General features: G+C 37.7%; 1 protein-coding gene and 1 non-coding gene across 9 annotated transcripts in view; both read right to left on the bottom strand.

Annotated features, from left to right (window-relative positions):
- The window catches only part of FHIT (fragile histidine triad diadenosine triphosphatase), a 1,388,110-nt gene that overhangs the window by 355,524 nt on the left and 1,019,850 nt on the right, over positions 1-12,736 (bottom strand). The window lies entirely within an intron of this gene.
- On the bottom strand, positions 3,187-3,293 carry LOC129522629 (U6 spliceosomal RNA). The gene has a single exon (XR_008666929.1). It is a non-coding gene; the product is annotated as a U6 spliceosomal RNA (small nuclear RNA).

Here is a 12,736-nt window from a genome sequence, read left to right as displayed (position 1 = left end):
GAGATGGTGCCAACCCAAGAAAATGAGTTGTCTCTTAGCAATGGGATCAACTGTTTCTTTAGGGCTATCATTCCTTTAATGGGCATTTGCCAAGTATCTCTCGTTTATATTACATTTTACGTGAATAAAGTATGTTTGGAGTTCTGTAAGTAGTTGTCCTTTAGATACTTCTAAATTCAGTGCTTTTGTTGAAAAAGAAAAGAACATTGATTTATAAAGAGACCAAAATGCTATCAAATTCACTAAAGAAGTTAAAAAGTGGTCCCTATCTCAACTCTGTCTCTATACTAGCTCTTGACCTACCTTATTTTTGTTTCTATAGACCCAACCTTTCTGTTCAGGTTTAAACTAGTAGAGCCAAAAGCCACTCCTTGCCCCCCAGCCTCAACATTCAAAAGATATCTGAAATTAAACATCCCCCAACTCTGCACCTGATTCCCCAAGATCTTTCAGGTCTATTCCTTCTCATCTCTTGTTGTCAGAATCCCTTAAAATTACTTCCAGTTTTAAGAAATAAAACTCCCAACTAAAACTGACTTGAATAATAAGGGAAATCATCTCACATAAGAATATTATAAGTGGCTCCATAAAGTCATCTAATATGGGTTTAGTTCTTTCTCTTCGCTCTACAGAAGCATCAATATACCAGCTGGATTCAAGTCCAAGAGCTAGAATACACTCCAGATATTTTAAGCAGGGTTAATTTTAAACAGGGACATTGGTGGTTTAAAAATTAGTGGAAGGGCTGAAGGAACAGGCTATAGGCTATGTCTACAGTAAAATTCCCAGAACAGTATCCCACTTACCAAAGGGAAAGTTACAAGGAGTGTCCCACTCAATATCCTACTGAGGCCACTTCTGAGCCCTAATGCAACCAAGAACCTGCCTCGGGACACGCAGAAAAGTGAGAACGACCTATCTATGTGTAGCTGTTGTTTGGAGCTCAGAAAGCTAGATCAGAGAGCTGTCATCATTGTGCCTGCCATTCCAATCATTCTTTAAAACTCAGAAAGCTTGAGAATGGACAGAGGAACATGCTTGCAGGGAATCCTCACATCTCCAAAGCTGTTCTTGCCAGCAGATGCAGAAAGAGTGGTGCTGGAAAACGGCCTCCCACCTCCCTTTCACCCGCCAAATAGCACATGAATATACACAACTGGAGGAACCCTTTTTCTAAGCCCAACTTGGCTAAAAGAGAATCTGAGAATTGTTGCTGTTCATTTCCTTACCATTTTATTTTTTATTTTTTTAATAAATTTAATTTTTATTGGTCTTCAATTTACCAGCATACAGAATAACACCCAGTGCTCATCCCGTCAAGTGCCCCCCTCAGTGCCCGTCACCCATTCACCCCCACCTCCCACCCTCCTCCCCTTCCACCACCCCTAGTTCGTTTCCCAGAGTTAGGAGTCTTTATGTTCTGTCTCCCTTTCTGATATTTCCACACATTTCTTCTCCCTTCCCTTATATTCCCTTTCACTATTATTTATATTCCCCAAATAAATGAGAACACATAATGTTTGTCCTTCTCCGATTGACTTACTTCACTCGCATAATACCCTCCAGTTCCATCCACGTTGAAGCAAATGGTGGGTATTTTTCATTTCTAATGGCTGAGTAATATTCCATTGTATACATAAACCACATCTTCTTTATCCATTCATCTTTCGATGGACACCGAGGCTCCTTCCACAGTTTGACTATTGTGGACATTGCTGCTAGAAACATCGGGGTACAGGTGTCCCGGCGTTTTATTGCATCTGAATCTTTGGGGTAAATCCCCAACAGTGCAATTGCCGGGTCATAGGGCAGGTCTATTTTTAACTCTTTGAGGAACCTCCACACAGTTTTCCAGAGTGGCTGCACCAGTTCACATTCCCACCAACAGTGTAAGAGGGTTCCCCTTTCTCCACATCCTCTCCAACATTTGTGGTTTCCTGCCTTGTTAATTTTCCCCATTCTCACTGGTGTGAGGTGGTATCTCATTGTGGTTTAGATTTGTATTTCCCTGATGGCAAGGGATGCAGAGCATTTTCTCATGTGCCTGTTGGCCATGTCTATGTCTTCCTCTGTGAGATTTCTCTTCATGTCTTTTGCCCATTTCATGATTGGATTGTTTGTTTCTTTGCTGTTGAGTTTAATAAGTTCTTTATAGATTTTGGAAACTAGCCCTTTATCTGATATGTCATTTGCAAATATCTTCTCCCATTCTGTAGGTTGTCTTTGAGTTTTGTTGACTGTATCCTTTGCTGTGCAAAAGCTTCTTATCTTGATGAAGTCCCAATAGTTCATTTTTGCTTTTGTTTCTTTTGCTTCGTGGATGTATCTTGCAAGAAGTTACTGTGGCTGAGTTCAAAAAGGGTGTTGCCTGTGTTCTCCTCTAGGATTTTGAAGGAATCTTGTCTCACATTTAGATCTTTCATCCATTTTGAGATTATCTTTGAGTATGGTGCAAGAGAGTGGTCTAGTTTCATTCTTCTGCATGTGGATGTCCAATTTTCCCAGCACCATTTATTGAAGAGACTGTCTTTCTTCCAGTGGATAGTCTTTCCTCCTTTATCGAATATTAGTTGACCACAAAGTTCAGGGTCCAATTCTGGGTTCTCTATTCTGTTCCATTGGTCTATGTGTCTGTTTTTGTGCCAGTACCACACTGTCTTGATGACCACAGCTTTGTAGTACAACCTGAAATCTGGCATAGTGATGCCCCCAGCTCTGGTTTTCTTTTTTAATATTCCCCTGGCTATTTGGGGTCTTTTCTGATTCCACACAAATCTTAAAATAATTTGTTCTAACTCTCTGAAGAAAGTCCATGGTATTTTGATAGGGATTGCATTAAACGTGTAAATTGCCCTGGGTAACATTGACATTTTCACAATATTAATTCTGCCAATCCATGAGCATGGAATATTTTTCCATCTCTTTTTGTCTTCCTCAATTTCTTTCAGAAGTGTTTTATAGTTTTTAGGGTATAGATCCTTTACCTCTTTGGTTAGGTTTATTCCTAGGTATCTTATGCTTTTGGGTACAACTGTAAATGGGATTGACTCCTTCATTTCTCTTTCTTCAGTCTCATTGTTAGTGTATAGAAATGCCACTGACTTCTGGGCATTGATTTTGTATCCTGCTGTATGAGTTCTAGCAATCTTGGGGTTGGAGGCTTTTGGGTTTTCTATGTAGAGTATCAAAAATATGGAACGCTTCACGAATTTGTGTGTCATCCTTGCGCAGGGGCCATGCTAATCTACTCTGTATCGTTCCAATTTTAGTGTATGTGCTGCCGAAGCGAGCACCATTTCCTTACCATTTTAACTTGAAAGGAAATAGAATGGATACTGTTTAAAGTCATCTAGAGTATACAGGAAAATCAGTTCCTGAAGTGAGTCCCCATGAAAGAGCATGATGGATGTCAGCAGCAGTCTGGGCTGCCTGAGCCTCTAATACAGTCCAACAGCATAGACACAACAGTCACTTCCTGAGTCATGGTGCATAGGCCCTCCCTTCAGTCTTTTTCAGCTGATTTAGGTCACTTGTTCACTCCTGGTCCCATACCAGAGACCAGGCAATGCTATAGCCTGGTAGGCTTCGCAGGAGAGTCAACCAGTGTTCCCTAGAAGTCTCTGCTTACATATCATCAAATGAAAGAGATCTTTCCTAAAAACCCTGTCTAAAGTAGCCTCTCCTCATGAATGTTGTGTTCCCTACCCCACTAATAAACCTTCATGTCACTTACCATACTCTGAAATTATCTTACCCACTTAATTCTTTGCTTGTATATTATCTCTTTTCCCTAAGGATATAAGCTCCATGAAGGTAAAGATCTGGTCTCTTCCTTTCACTTCTGTAACCCCATTACCTATAACAGTGTGAGATATATACCAGTTAATTGAATAAATTGATGAATGTATATGTGTATGGGCTATCACTCATGTACTACAGAAATATATTATCACTATAGCTTTTATATTCTTCTCAGGTCAGTTTAGCACTTAAAAGAGGATAAAAAAGCAAAAGCTGTTCAATTTGTGTGTGACTTATACAATTAATGTATTAACTGGGTTAGTTTTTTGGGATTCAGAGTTTGGTCCTACTATGTGCCAGTTGTAATATCCTACTATGCTCTATTCATAAACCAGTGTCCTTAACCTAATGAGCCCTACTGACACATGAAGATTAACAGTACAATACTATAGCTGTTATGGATGGCAGCACGTCAGTTCCTTAAAAAATTTAAAATAGGATTACCAAAAAAATAGGATTACCATATGATCCAGAAATTCCACTTCTGGTTATATACCCAAAAGAATTAGGAGGGTCTTGAAAAGATGTGCACAAATACCTTAATAGCAGCATAATTCACAATAGTCAAAAGGTAGAAAGAACCGTAGTGTTCCCTGACAGACAAATGGATAAACAAAACATAGTATATACACACAATGGACTATTATCTAAACTTGTAAGGAGAGGAAATTCTGACACATGCTACGTGAACCTTGGGAATCTTATATTTCATTTATTTGACACAGAGAGAGCACACACATAGGGGAAGGGGTAGAGAAAGAGGGAGAAGCAGTCTCCCCACTGAGGAGGAAGCCTAATGTGGGGCTCCATCCCAGGACCCCAGGATCATGACCTGAGCTGAAAGCAGACACTTAACTGATTGAACCACCCAGGTGCTCCGAACCTTGAGGATCTTATACTAGGCAAAATAAGCCAGTCACAAGAAGACTGTATGGTTCCACTTGTATAAGGTACCTAGCATAATCCAATTCATTTAAGACAGAAATTAGAAGGACAGTTGCCAGATAGTAGGGAAGGAGGAAAGGAGAGCTGTTGTTCAATGAGCATAGAATTTCAGTCTTACAAGAAGGAAAGAGTTCTGGAGACTGGCTGCACAATAGTGAAAATATATTTAACACTACCAAAACATATACTTAAAAATCATTAGGGGCCCCTGAGTGGCTCAGTTGGTTAAGTGTCCAACTTGGTTTAGGCTCGGGTCATGATCTCATGGGTCCTGGCATCCAGCCCTATGTCTGTTCACACTGAGCGGGAAGCCTGCTTAAGATTCTCTCTTTCTCTCTCTCTCTCTGCTCCTCATCCCCAATTAAAAAAAAAATCATTAAGATGTCAAATTTCAGATTATGTATATTTTACCACAATAAAAAAATCAGAGTTAAAAACAAGGTAGTATGAGCCAAGCACATTTTATGTAAATCACTTTATCTTTATAATTATATAAGATAAACACTGTGAATATCCCTATTTTTAAAATTCCATCACAGAAAGGTAAAATTAGCTTTATCAAGGTTACAGGGCAGGACTGGGGCCAGAATTTAACTCCAAAAATCATTCCCTTAAGTAGCACATGTACACACTAAAAAGCAATAGTGTTCTGCTCTCTAAGGTGAACACATTCATATATATCAAAGTTGCTTCTATGTTAAGCAAGAAGAAATCTTGCACTTGGACTAAACTTATTTAAAAAGTAAAACTTCTTCAAAATAAATAAGGAAAGAAAAAATAAATAATGAAAGTTAACAGCTGAGAGCACATAATCTAAAAATATTTAGGTCAAGGGACAGAAGAGAAAGGCCAGAAAGAGATCACAGTGTAGAATGCATCATCTAACAAAAGTGGCAGTGCAAACCCCTGGAAGAAAAAAAACGAGCAACAGACAATGGTAGAAGCGATTAACAAATTACTTACAGGAAATAAGTTAAATCTCTTCTTCCTGTCACGTATTAAAATAAATCACATTCACTAATGAACTAAGAGCAGAAAATGGAGCCAGAAGATAATTAGAAGAAAATAGGGCTACATATCTGAATGAGAATAGACTTTTAAGGATGAAGACATTAAAATAAAATGACAAAGAAAAACATGACTACAGAAAATTAAAACCTTTAGTTCCCCAAAACCATTATAAACAAGATGGAGTGAAAAAACAATATGGGGAAAATGTATTTGACAAATGTAGTGGAGACTAATAGCTAATATCTTTAGATAAAGAGCTATTATAAATCGATAAGATGCAAACACTTCATTAGGAAACTCAACTGAAACCATGAATAGCTCACATCTAGAAAATATACATGGATAAGTACAATATGAAAAACATTCAACTTCACTACATTCAATCAACTGCAATTTTAAACAATGAAAGAGCATTTTTATCAAGAAAAAGGCATTTTTTTTCTATGACAGTATTCAAAGGCTATAAAGAAGAGGGCACACATATACACTAAGGGCAAATCAGTATATATATGTCAAACTATACATTCTCTTCTAGAAATCGATGCCAAGATTATCACCAGAGATCTAAAGATTAGTTGTAAGAAATTTATTTTTTTTAAAAGAGAAAGAATAGCTAATTAAGTTCTGATTGTCAATGGCTAATATTTGAAAGCCATTAAGACATCAGTTTTTTTTAAGATTTTATTTATTTATTCATGAGAAACAGAGAGAGAGGCAGAGACATAGGCAGAGGGAAAAGCGGGCTCCCCCTGGGGAGCCGGATACAGCACTCCTTCCCAGGACCCCGGGATCATGACCTGAGCCAAAGGCAGATGCTCAACCACTGAGCTACCCAGGCATCCCAAGACATCAGGTTTTCAAAGGGTACTCAATAATATGAAAAAAAAAAAAAAAGTTGAAATAGTGAAGTGAAAAAAAATAAGCAAAACACAAAAAACACAAAATGTGTAAGTAAATATGTATGTGTATATATATGTTTTTTAACATACAAAAGACCCAGATATTTGCATTTAGCTATAAGCAAAGAAAAGCATTAGAAGGAAATTCACCTTCATGTTAATAATGGTTATACCTAAGAAATAGAATGTTGGTTTTATTTTTCTGTATTTTTCAAATATTCTCTAATACATTAGAACTATGATTAGAAAACATTCAATGATATTGTAAATATTCACTTTTTAGATGTATTAATCTGGTTAACATTTACTGTTGACCATTGTATTGTGCTAAGGGACTATCACAGAAAAAATAAAAGTAGCAATAGATAACAAAAATAGCTCCTGATAAATGGACTACTCTGGGAAAAGAGGCCTATGTCAGTGTGAGGTTTGTAATGTAAGTGAAGTAAAACCTGAAACACAACGGTAGGGGAACTGATATTGTAGGTGAAAGCCAGGAAAGCTTCTCAGAGAAGGTGGCATATATGCTTTATATGAAAAAGACTAGAGGCCCATCTGGTGGAACAGTGGGAGAAGGTTCTCTCAACAGTTGGCTTCACCACTTAAGACTGGAGGAGCCCCAGCCTCCAATAAAAATCATAAAGTCCATCTTCAGTGCCTCCCTCTTCTTGCTTCTCCACCATTTACACAGGTCCCTTCTTTCTCATCCTCATTCACTATATACCTAGGAGGGAGATAATCCCAGAGCTTTTTGGAACCAGCTGTGGACTGCCATTACTCCGGAAGAGACTCCTCTTAATTAGGGTCCAAGGATTCACTCTTCCTCAGTATTTGTAATTTTATACTTAGTCTACCTATGTTCTAGGGGTGAAATAAAAGGTATCCCCAATCTTAAAGTAACTTCAAGTACCAGGCAAGCAGGTTAGGGAAGTTTAGCTGAGAAAATAGATCAGAGCAACCAAAATCATACCATGTGGCAAATGACTGTTCATCTATTTGAAAATCTTTTGCTGTTACAGGCAATTTTGATATGCTGGCTATTTTTCAGAAATAAGAAATAGTGAAGGGATACAACTACACTTAGCATCTATTTTTTAAACACTGACATACTGCTAGTAATCACTCTCCAGGAAATAAGTTGCGATTGAAAAGTGTTGTGAAAATATTGCACAAAATGCACCATGGGTTAAAAAAAATGAAGATTTAAATACAAGAAATAATCTCTGTTAAGTATGTCTTCTAGAGAGATCCACCATGTCCCAATCCTTAAATTAGAAAGTCAGCAGAAAGATGAACTGAATCCCAGATGTTAATTGCACAGGCTTACTGGATTAGAACTACAGATAATTAATTGCTCAATTTTAATATGCATTGGACTAAATGGATGATAAGATTTTCAGTAGCTGGTTTTGAGGTCCAGAAGGGAAAGATTATTTCCTTATAGGCTTGGGAGCCCTAGAGCCAAAGACATTTAAAATGTCTGTATTTAGTAAGAAGTTAGGTAAACAAAAGAGGTTAGGGAATGGGGTAAACTTGCACAGAGTACAGAAATTCAACTTCAAATAGCATTTTTCTATTTGAAATTTAGAATATAATTCTGTATGGGAAGGGAGGTTTTATTTTTTTTAATTGCAGCTTCAATGATTATCATTCCTGTCCCATAATGTCAACATTAAATCCAGACTGATCCAAAGTCCATTACTTCCTATTTGAAAAAAAAAAAAAAGACACTGTTTATCGCCTAGATAATTAAATTTTTTATGTCCTTAAGAATTCAGGAGCATGCTACGGTTAATTGGAAAATTGTGAATTATGTCTCAGTTGTGCCCCTCCTTTTATTTATTTTTTTATCAGACTTGTAACAAAGCAAATGATGAAGAACCAACAATTTGCCAATGCTGAGTGTCCAGAAAAAAATATGTGGAGAGAATTCACACACGCAGATACCATTAAAAAGCTGGCTGCAAAGGTAGATGATGAAGGTTGAGAAGGTGCAAGACAGTTCAGACAACTGCTGTGCAGAAAAAAGCCCCCTATCCAGCATAACATATGGGCTGCTTAAACAGAAGGAAAACTAGCACCCTGATAACCCTGGCGTACTAGGATGGTTGCCTGCTGCACAACTTGGATATCAACTCTCCTTGTACATCAGAATCATCTGTGGAGCTTGTTAAAAAAGATGGAATTCTGGGCTCCATTCCCCTAAAATCTGATTTAAGAGGTAAAAGTGAGACACAGGATATTCCATTATATCTTTGAACAAATGTCACAGCGAAAGCCCAGCTAGATTTGATCATTTATTTTGAGTTTTTAATTTAATTAAAAAATGAAATATAGGTAGCATTCTGATGATCATTCATTTTATCTGAATGATTCATTTATCTGAATCATTTTATCTGGATATGCTCAAGGATGAATGACATTAATAGAGGTATGATAATATCAAGGATTGCCTATAGTGTGTTTTTTCAAGGCACTTTAGAATCATTGGTCTCCCTCAGAGGTGAAGAGACTTTGCCGAGGTCATACTGAATTAACATACAAAAAGAAGTAAAAATTGAATTCTCATATTAGAAAGTGTTTATCTGTGTAATTATAATTGTCCAATAAGCTATAAGTTAGTAAACATGAATATTGCCATATTTCCTAAATTTTAAGATGCCTATTCATTCATTTTTAACATAAGTAAATAGAGATGCATCTCATGATTAAGTGTTTAGAAATGGTGGCATTTCTTTTATCTAAAATATAAAAACAATGGTGTTCTTACAACCAACAGTATCACAGAATCAAGGACATATGGGGTGTGTGTGTAACACACACATGTATGTGTAACACATGTAACATTTCTCTGAAACAAGGCTTTCTATTAATTAGTTCTAACTGTCTGTGTGTGGCTTACTGTCAGTTCTCAGTTAAGGAAATCAAGACTCACCTAGGGTAGAAACTGGAAATAAACTCCTGCATCATACACATCTGCTACCACACGCAACCTCTCACTGAGTACTGATGACATTATTTCCACATTTTCAGACCTTTCCCACCTTTCTAACATTACTGCTTCAACAGTTCCCACTACTGCAACCCTAATCCAAGATGCCACAGAGTGGCCACATTGATTCTGGTTAAACACATATTTGATCTTGTTACTTTCTTTTCAAAATCCCACTGTTCCCCAGCATTTGAGTCAAGTACCAAACCCTCCAAATGGTATCTAGGATCCTCTGAAATCTGTTCCTGTCCTTCCCTTCCAGTCTCATAGGTGTCTGTTGCCTCCTCCTGATGGCTGATCAGCCCAGTCACTATTTTTAGAACTTACAGCCTTTCTGCCACATTTCTATCAGTTGAAACTTACGAGATCTAGCTCAAAAGTCACAAATGGCTAACAGACTCATGAAAAAAAAAAAAAAAAGCTCAACATCACTCGGCATCAGGGAAATATAAATAAAAAACCAGAATGAGATACCACTCCACACAGGTCAGAAAGGCTACAATTAACAAGTCAGGAAACAACAGATGTCAGCAAAGATCCAGAGAAAGGGGGACCTTCTTACACTGCTGCTGGGAATGCAAACTGATGCAACCGCTTTGGAAAATAAAATGGAGTTTCCTCGAAAAGTTAAAAATAGAACTACCCTGTGACCCAGCAATTATACTTCTAGGTGTATATTCAAAGGTACAAATATAGTGATTCGAGGGGCACTGCATCCCAATGTTTATAGCAGCGATGCCCATAGAAGCCGAACTATGGAAAGAGCCCAGATGTCCATCAACAGATGAGTGGATAAAGAAGTGTGGTGTATATATACAATGAAATATTACTCAGCCACCAAAAAGAATGAAATCTTGCCATTTGCAGTGACATAGATGGAACTAGAGGAAATTAAGTGAAATAAGTCAGAGAAGGACAAATACCATTTAAGAAATGAAACAGCTGAACATAGGAGAGAGAAGAAAAAATAAAATAAGATAAAAACAGAGAGGGAGGCAAAGCATAAGAGACTCTTCACTATAGGAAACAAATTGAGGGTTTCTGGAGGGGAGTTAGGTGGGCGGAAGGGATAATTGGGTGATGGGCATAAGGAGGGCACTTGATGTAATAAGCACTGGGTGTTACATGCAACTGATAAATCACAATTCTACCCCAGAAACTAATAATACACTGTATGCTAACTAAATTGAATTTAAATAAAAACTTAAAAAGTCACATCATCCAAACGTTTCTAGTCCTCCCATCAAAATTAATTTCTCCCATTTTAGCATTCTAGTAGTGGGTAGGACCACCAGCATGTAACAGTCCAAAGCCCTGCCACATGTGTGCCTATCTGTCTATCCAAACAGATGATAAGCTTCCTGATAACAGAGACTGTGTCTTAATTATTTTAGTTTCCTCCCCAGGGTCAGCACAATACACTGCATGTTGTACGTATTTAGTAAGCACAAAATCTTTAACCAAGTCAGAACTGATCCTGAAGTCAGGTGGTCACAGGTTAAGGATACTATAAATGAAGCTTGAACTAAAATTCTTAGTTCCATGCTGGGCACCTGCAGATCTTTATGAGGTTCCACCAGGGATGGTATAATTTTAGATAATAGTATGCTGATGATGCACAATCTTCCCCCTCGTTCTTGGCTAAACCCAGGGATGCAATTTCCTATTTGATTAAGAGTATGACAGCAGTGAGAACTGGATTATAAAAATTTATTGTAGGGTTGAGAATGTAAGTCCAAATGTGGATCAAATGGGAGACATTCTAAATGGCATTTTTTAAAGGAAGTGTTTGAACAGCCTATTTCCAAATAGCTGGTATCAGCTTTAGCATTATGCCAAGTTTTGGTAACTATCTAATTTCAAGGCAAGTACTCATTCCCTTGTCTGCAGGATCTAGAAAGAAGGTGGCAATAACTATCTGTTGTTCAGATGTCTGAGACTATCAATTCTTGTAATTATATCTCAACTAGGTGATTTTTAGCATTTGTTTACATAGAGATATATAAGCTTTATAATATATCAGGCTTCACATAGCAGTTCCCAAATTCTGCCTTTAAATTTAAATGATGGGGGCAACCCGGGAGGCTTAGTGGTTTAGCGCTGCCTTCAATCTAGGACGTGATCCTGGAGACCCGGGATCGAGTCCCATGTCGGGCTCCTTGCGTGGAGCCTGCTTCTCCCTCTGCCTGTGTCTCTGTCTGCCTCTCCCTGTGTGTGTGTGTGTGTGTGTGTGTGTGTGTGTGTCTCATTAATAAATAAATAAAATAATGAATGAATGAATAAATAAATAAAGAATAAAAAAGTTGCCTTCTCTTTGACATAGCAATATTCCAAGGCTTTCTACCTAAAATCCTAGAAGATCCCTTGGGGTTTCCTCTCTAGCTCACCTCAAGAAATCCTCAAAGAATATTAAAGAATCCTGAAATGTTTTGTGTCTTGCATTAATTTTTTTAACCATTGGTCATGTCTTCATTGCAATGACCCTCTTAAAAGAGTGAGCTCAGCAGGGATCCCTGGGTGGCTCAGCAGTTTAGCACCTGCCTTCGGCCCAGGGCATGATCCTGGAGTCTCCAGATCGAGTCCCACATCAGGCTCCCTGCATGGAGCCTGCTTCTCCCTCTGCCTTTGTCTCTCATGAATGAAAGAATACAATCTTAAAAAAAAAAAAAAAAAAAAAAAAGACTGGGCAAATCAAAATAGTAGGTAATAATTTCTCTATGTATCTGAAAGTAGTAAGAAATCACATACACACACACACACACACAAGAAGAGTGAGCAATTCAAACTATCCCTATAATGATTCACTAGCCTCAGCAACCACATTTGTAAGAAGGCAAGGGCCTTATGTTCAACATTAGGAGAAGTAATTATATGTTCTGTACTATGCTACTGAGTAAAATATGCAAATGTGAAGTACACATACTCACTATTACATATATACATGCAAATATAGTTTTATAATTACAAAAATAGCAGTGTGAGTCCTTGATCTCTACCTGGCACATTTCTAAGTACCTAAAATGCACTTTTATTATATGCCCACAACATCTCTAAGGATGAATTTCATCTCCACTTTACAGACTAGGAA

This window comes from Nyctereutes procyonoides, unplaced genomic scaffold (assembly GCF_905146905.1).
Source record: "Nyctereutes procyonoides isolate TBG_1078 unplaced genomic scaffold, NYPRO_anot_genome, whole genome shotgun sequence".
NCBI classification, from domain to species: Eukaryota; Metazoa; Chordata; class Mammalia; order Carnivora; family Canidae; genus Nyctereutes; species Nyctereutes procyonoides.
The sequence above is the reverse complement of the archived record's forward strand: the minus strand, read 5'-3'. Positions and strand labels throughout refer to the sequence as shown.